The following is a 6,000-nucleotide window of genomic DNA, read 5'->3' as shown; positions in this document are numbered from 1 at the left end:
AGACATGTTATCTGAAGGGAAGGAAAGAAGGGAAAATGGGAGGGATATATGGAGAAAGAGGGAGGAAACTAAGGTGGCAGAGAACATTCCTAAAAGTCCTCCATGTTACTTCTGCTGTGCTTCCACACGCTCCTTGGGACCTCGCTTGCCAACAGAAATGTTGATTAAGCACTCTGGTTCTTATGTACGTTCTGCATTGGGAACACTTATAGTTAGGTTTCAGGGCTCTGAACTCCCCAAACTGGGGAACTTGTCATTAAAAGGCCCTTTTAAAAAGCACAAGTGCCCCAAAGTTTAATGGCATTAGATTTTGGCAATGATTTCTTGAATATGACACCGAAGGCACAGGCAACAAAAGGAAAATAGAGAAATTGACTTCATGAAAATGTTTAAAACTCTGTGCATCCAGACCCTATCAATAGAGGAAAAGGGCAATCGCAGAATGAGAAGAGATGTTTGGAAATCACATATCTGATAAGGGATTAATATCTAGAGTGTACAGAGAACTCCTAAAACTCAACCACAAAGCAAACAACCTGGCTAAAAAATGGGCAAAGGACTTGATTAGACATTTCTGCTAAGAAGATACATAAATGGCCCATAAACACCTCAAAAGACGCTCAGCATCAGCGATCATTAGGAAAATGCAAGTCAAGACTACAGTGAGACACCAGCTTACACACATTAGGGTGGCTACTGTGAAAAGAAAAAATAACAAGGGTTAATGAGGATGTAGGAAATTGGAGCCCTGTGCACTACTGGTGAGAATGTAAAATGGTACAGCCATTGTGCAAAATATCATGGTGGTTCCTCAAAATTAAAAGTAGGATTACCATATGGTCCAGTTCCACGTCTGGGTGTATACCCAACATAACTGAAAGCAGGTTTTGCAAGATACTTTGTATACCTATGTTCATAGCAGCATTGTTCACAATAACTAAAATGTGGAAGGAACCCAACTGCCCACTGACAGATGAATAGATAAGCAAAACGGGATGTATACACAACAGAATATTATTCAGCCTTAAAGAGGAAGTTCTGACACAGGCTACAACATGGATGAATCTTGAGGACATGATGCTAACCTACCAGTCACAGAAAGACAAATGCTCTCGATTCCACTTGTATGAGGCACCTAGAGTGGTCAAGTTCATACGGACAGAATGTCGAATGATGGGCGCCAGGGGCTGGGGGTAACAGTTGCTGGAGGGCAGAGAGTTCCAGTTTTTCCAGAAGAAAAGAGTTCTGGAGATTGGCTGCCGCACAACGTGAATCTCCTGAACGTTTCTAAACTCTACACTCATAAGTGATACGATGATACAATTTTATGTGCATTTCACTACAATTAAAAACCAAACATGGACTTCCCTGGTGGCACAGTGGTTAAGAATCTGCCTGCCAATGCAGGGGACACGGGTTCGAGCCCTGGTCCGGGAAGATCCCACATGCCGTGGAACAACTAAGCCCGTATGCCACAACTACTGAGCCTGCACTCTAGAGCCTGCGAGCCACAGCTACTGAAGCCCGTGTGCCACAACTACTGAAGTGCATGCACCTAGAGCCCGTGCTCCGCAACAAGAGAAGCCACCACAGTGAGAAGCCCACACACTGCAACGAGGAGTAGCCCCCGCTCGCCGCAACTAGAGAAAGCCCGCGCACAGCAACAAAGACCCAAAGCAGCCAAAAATAAATTAATTAATTAATTTAAAAATTAATTTAAAAATTATTAAAAAAATAAAACACCAAACACAAGTGGCCCTCGGAGACACAGTAAATATTTTTGCCATTCACAGTTCAGAGCTGCCTCATTGTCAGGGTGCTAGTCTTCAGTCAACTAGCTGAGAACTGGTACGGAGGGGGTGGGAACTTCCATGAAAGAGCTTCTGAAGCTAAGTAGCCTGGTCCATTTCCTAATTTCTTCAACGAATATCTGAGTGCTTGCTGGAGCCAGTCACTGTACTTGGTCCTCGAGATAGACAGCTGTGAAAAAATTATACAGAGAGCCTTGCAATCTGGGAGTGAGAGGTGGGGTAGGGAAGGACCCGCAAATGAAAGCATGGAAGTTTATAGCATGTTACCAGATGATGCAGGTTACGGGAACAATAAAGCATCAAAGGGAAAGAGGGCTACCCTAATTAGAAGGGGACATGTGGACAGACCGGAGAGAGCAGCCCCTGTAGATACGGAGAGAAAGAACATTCTAGGCAGAGAGAATAGTAAGTGCAGGAGGCTATGGGGAGGGAGCTGCTAGGAACAGCCAGGGACAGCGTGCCAGTGTGTCTGGAAGGGCTTGAGGGAAGGGGAGGGACGGTGTGTGTGTGTGTGTGTGTGTGTGTGTGTGAGAGAGAGAGAGAGAGAGACAGACAGACAGACAGACAGACAGAGACAGAGACAGAGGGCGGGGATGGGGAGGGGGAGAGAGGGAGAAGACTGCTTTTATTCGAATCCAGATGGGAGCTTCTGAAGGGTTTTGAGCTCTGAGCAACACGATCTGACTTGGGACTTACCAGGATCACCGTGACCACTGTACCTAGAACGGATTGAATGGGAGGGGGCAAAGCAGAAAAACGCATTTGAAAGGGGTGCACAGAAGGGGAGAGCAGGGCTGGTGGGACCTGAGGGGAGAGGTTTTCTGTCTCTTGCAGGGTGCCGGGTAGGGTTTAGTCTGGGTGTGGCCGCCCCGCTCCCCGTCTGCAGCACTCTGCCCTCCTCACCTCCTGTAAACGGAGGCTAAGTACATCCTTGAGGCTCTCCCAGAGAGTTGATGGCCTGCCTGGGACAGTCCTGAGTCACAGCCCCTTGGCTGTCGCCAGCTCCAGGGATGCTCCTGTCCTGAGCATTAACCTCCCTCAGCGGGAGTCCTCATTCTCCAGGGAGGAAATGGATATCTCACTGCTGCGGGCTCTTAACTCCTATAAAGCTGCAGGACAAATGACTCACTGAACATGCTTCATGCAGGGAGGAGTGGGTAATCTCAGAGAAGGGAATAAAACTTCTCAAAACTCCGAACCGGGGGATTGCGGAGAAGCTCGCTGTCTTCTCTCTTGGGTGCGTGTGTGTGTGAATCGGGGAAGGAGAGGGCGGGCACCGACTTGGGTCTCGGTTCGCCCCCGCGGACCATTCTTCCAGGGCAAGTTTTTCTTAGTGTCACTCGATTTCCTGAAGTGGGAGAATGAATACCCAGTGTAGAAAAGTGGGAAGAAAAGCGTGTTAGTTAACATGAAATATGGTCATCTGATGACTTGTCCATTATGTATTTGAGGAAGCGGAGATTCTGAAGACCTTCACCTACCCAAGGAGAGGAAATTGCCTCTGTCTAGACCAGGACCTCTTACTTTTGCCACTGGTGACATTTTGTGTCCGATAATTCTTTGCTGTGGGCTGTCCTGGGCATTGTGGGATACTCCTACAGTATCCCTGGCCTCCGCCCAGCGGACGCCAGCAGTCCTTCCCCAGCTGTGACAGCAGAAATGCCTCCTGAACTTGTCAATTGTCCCGGGGGCGGGGAGCTGGGGGGAGGGCGGCAGAGTTGCTCTGGGTTGAGAGCCCCTGACCCAGGCTCAGCAGGCACATGGGTGAAGTCAGGACTGTGTATGTCATGTCCTCTCTGGCTAACAATAATTGATGGAGTTAAAACTAATAGTGGCTTCTGCTTGGTCACTGAGACAGCAGAGCATTCACTGCTCTGCCTTGAGAGAACAATTTTCCTGTGTTTTAACTAATAAGGCCGTTGTGACGGCTGGATTCTGGGCACCCCAACTAATAAGCGTGCCGATAAGGCAAAGACACCAAAACCAACGTCCTCCCTGATTGCCAGGGAGGGGGCATGTTTTCTTTCCCCTCCCTCTCCTGGATCCATGCAGTAATTAGCCAAAGTAAAATGAATTTTAGCTCATGCTTAATTGCCTTTACAGCGTACTCGCCAGCACGGATGCAGTAGTGCTAAACTAATTTTTAAAATAAATTTTAAAAAATTTATTTATTTTTATTTTTGCCTGCCTTAGGTCTTTGTTGCTGCGCGCGGGCTTTCTCTAGTTGCGGTGAGCAGGGGCTACTCTTCGTTGCGGTTCGCGGGCTTCTCATTGGGTGGCTCCTCTTGTTGCAGAGCACGGGCTTTAGGCGCGTGGGTTTCAGTAGTTGTGGCACTTGGGCTCAGTAGTTGTAGCTCGCGGGCTCTAGAGTGCAGGCTCCGTAGTTGTGGCGCACGGGCTTAGTTGCTCCGTGGCATGTGGGATCTTCCCGGACCAGGGTTCGAATCCGTGTTCCCTGCACTGGCAGGAGGATTCTTAACCACTGCACCACCAGGGGAGTCCCTAAACCAATTATTTTTTTAACTTTATGGCTTTAAATAATCCTTGGCTCTGAAATTCCCTGTACCCCTCAGCTACGTAACCACAGACCCCTCTGCCCTAAATCCTTTTCTTATACTTTTGTAGCTTTGTAAGCAAGGCCCCTCTTTAGGAAGACATAATCCCTTCTCTGTAGAAAACATGAAAGACCTGAACAAATCAAGATTTCTCCATGGAGAATTCAGCTAGCCCTGTGCTTAGCTCCAAACAAGGAAATCCATCTCTCTAGCAAGCATGCCATTACCCGGACTAATGCCTGACTTGAATAACAAGCAAATTGTTGTGCTTTTAATTGTACCCTGCTGGGTCACAAAGCTTGTGAGAGAGGAATGTGCCCAGCTTCTGCAGGAGAAGCAGGTCAGGCCTCTAATCCTCCTTTTCTGTCACCTTCCCCTCCCCCTTTCCAATCCTTTCTCTTCCCAGCAGAGCAGAGGGACAAGAAAGAGACAGCTAAATTATGTTTAAAATGGAAGAGTCTAAAAGAAGAAAAACGGTGGTCAGTACTGACTTGGGAGAGGATGCATTATCTATCCACAGCCTCTGCAGTGTGGCCCATTTGAGGACAATCAGTGTTCTCACCGGCTTGCTGGAGGGCGATATCTGAGAGCGTAAACCAGGCTTTCTCAGCCTCAGCACGACTGCTGGGTGGGGTTGGATGCTTCTTTGCTGTGGGCCTGTCCTGTGATGGAAGGACATTTAGCCTCGCGTAAGCTGTGACCATCCAAAGTGTCCCAAGACACTTTCAAATGTCTCCTGGGTGCAAAATTGCCCCTGGTTGAGAACCACGGCCCCAAGCCCTTCCATATTGGGATGGACTTGCTCTCGCTCTCAATCTCCCCCCCCACCAGTACACAAAACCCAAGAAAATCATGGTTCCTGTGTTAAAACTGGGGAGATCAACGTGCTCTTCATGTGGGTAGAATGAGTGGAAAGGAAAAAGACGCTGACTTGTGTGTAGGCAGGGGACAGAGTGGGAACCCCCTCAACACCAAGACTGAAAAGAGTCTTAGGATGTGGGTGTGTTTGTGGCTCCCGCTGGGAAGTGGCAATTCCCCTGGTTGAACAAGCCAACTTTCGAACGCCTCTACCCTGTGCACTTTGGAATAGGGCTTGCTGTGGGCGAGATGAGGAGTGATGGCGAGGCTGCAGAGATGAAGGCGCCTCTGAAGGTGCTGACTGTCTCCTCCCACACTACTTGGGACAGGGGAGAACTACCCAGCTTCACAGAGATACCCATTGCTCAGACAATGACAATCCTGTCTTGGACCTAAACATCGGGATGAAAGAGGGCTACTGACAAGACAGACGTTGTGCAAACATGGGGTTGCACTTTCATTATAGACATCGAGGCAAACATTTCACTCCTGGTGATATAATGAGACCTCCCTATTTTTAGGAATTTACAAGAAGCATTATTGCTTGTCCGTACCGGCCAGAAGGAAAGGCGGGAGAGCGAGCACACTGCAGTGAGCCCCCATATCCACTAGATGGCGGTGTACATCTTCCTCAGAAGCCAGGCGGGCAGCGCTCCGGGCAGCTCGTTGGCCTAAGCAAGACAAGGGCTACTCTTCTTTTGGGAGACAGGCGTCTCCTGTCATTGTCGGCACAAACAGCCCCAAACAATTGCACTGACCACTCAGCTCTAAGCCAT

This window comes from Leucopleurus acutus, assembly GCF_964270905.1.
Source record: "Leucopleurus acutus genome assembly, chromosome: 3".
Classification (NCBI taxonomy): domain Eukaryota; kingdom Metazoa; phylum Chordata; class Mammalia; order Artiodactyla; family Delphinidae; genus Leucopleurus; species Leucopleurus acutus.
Note: the sequence above shows the minus strand (reverse complement) of the source record.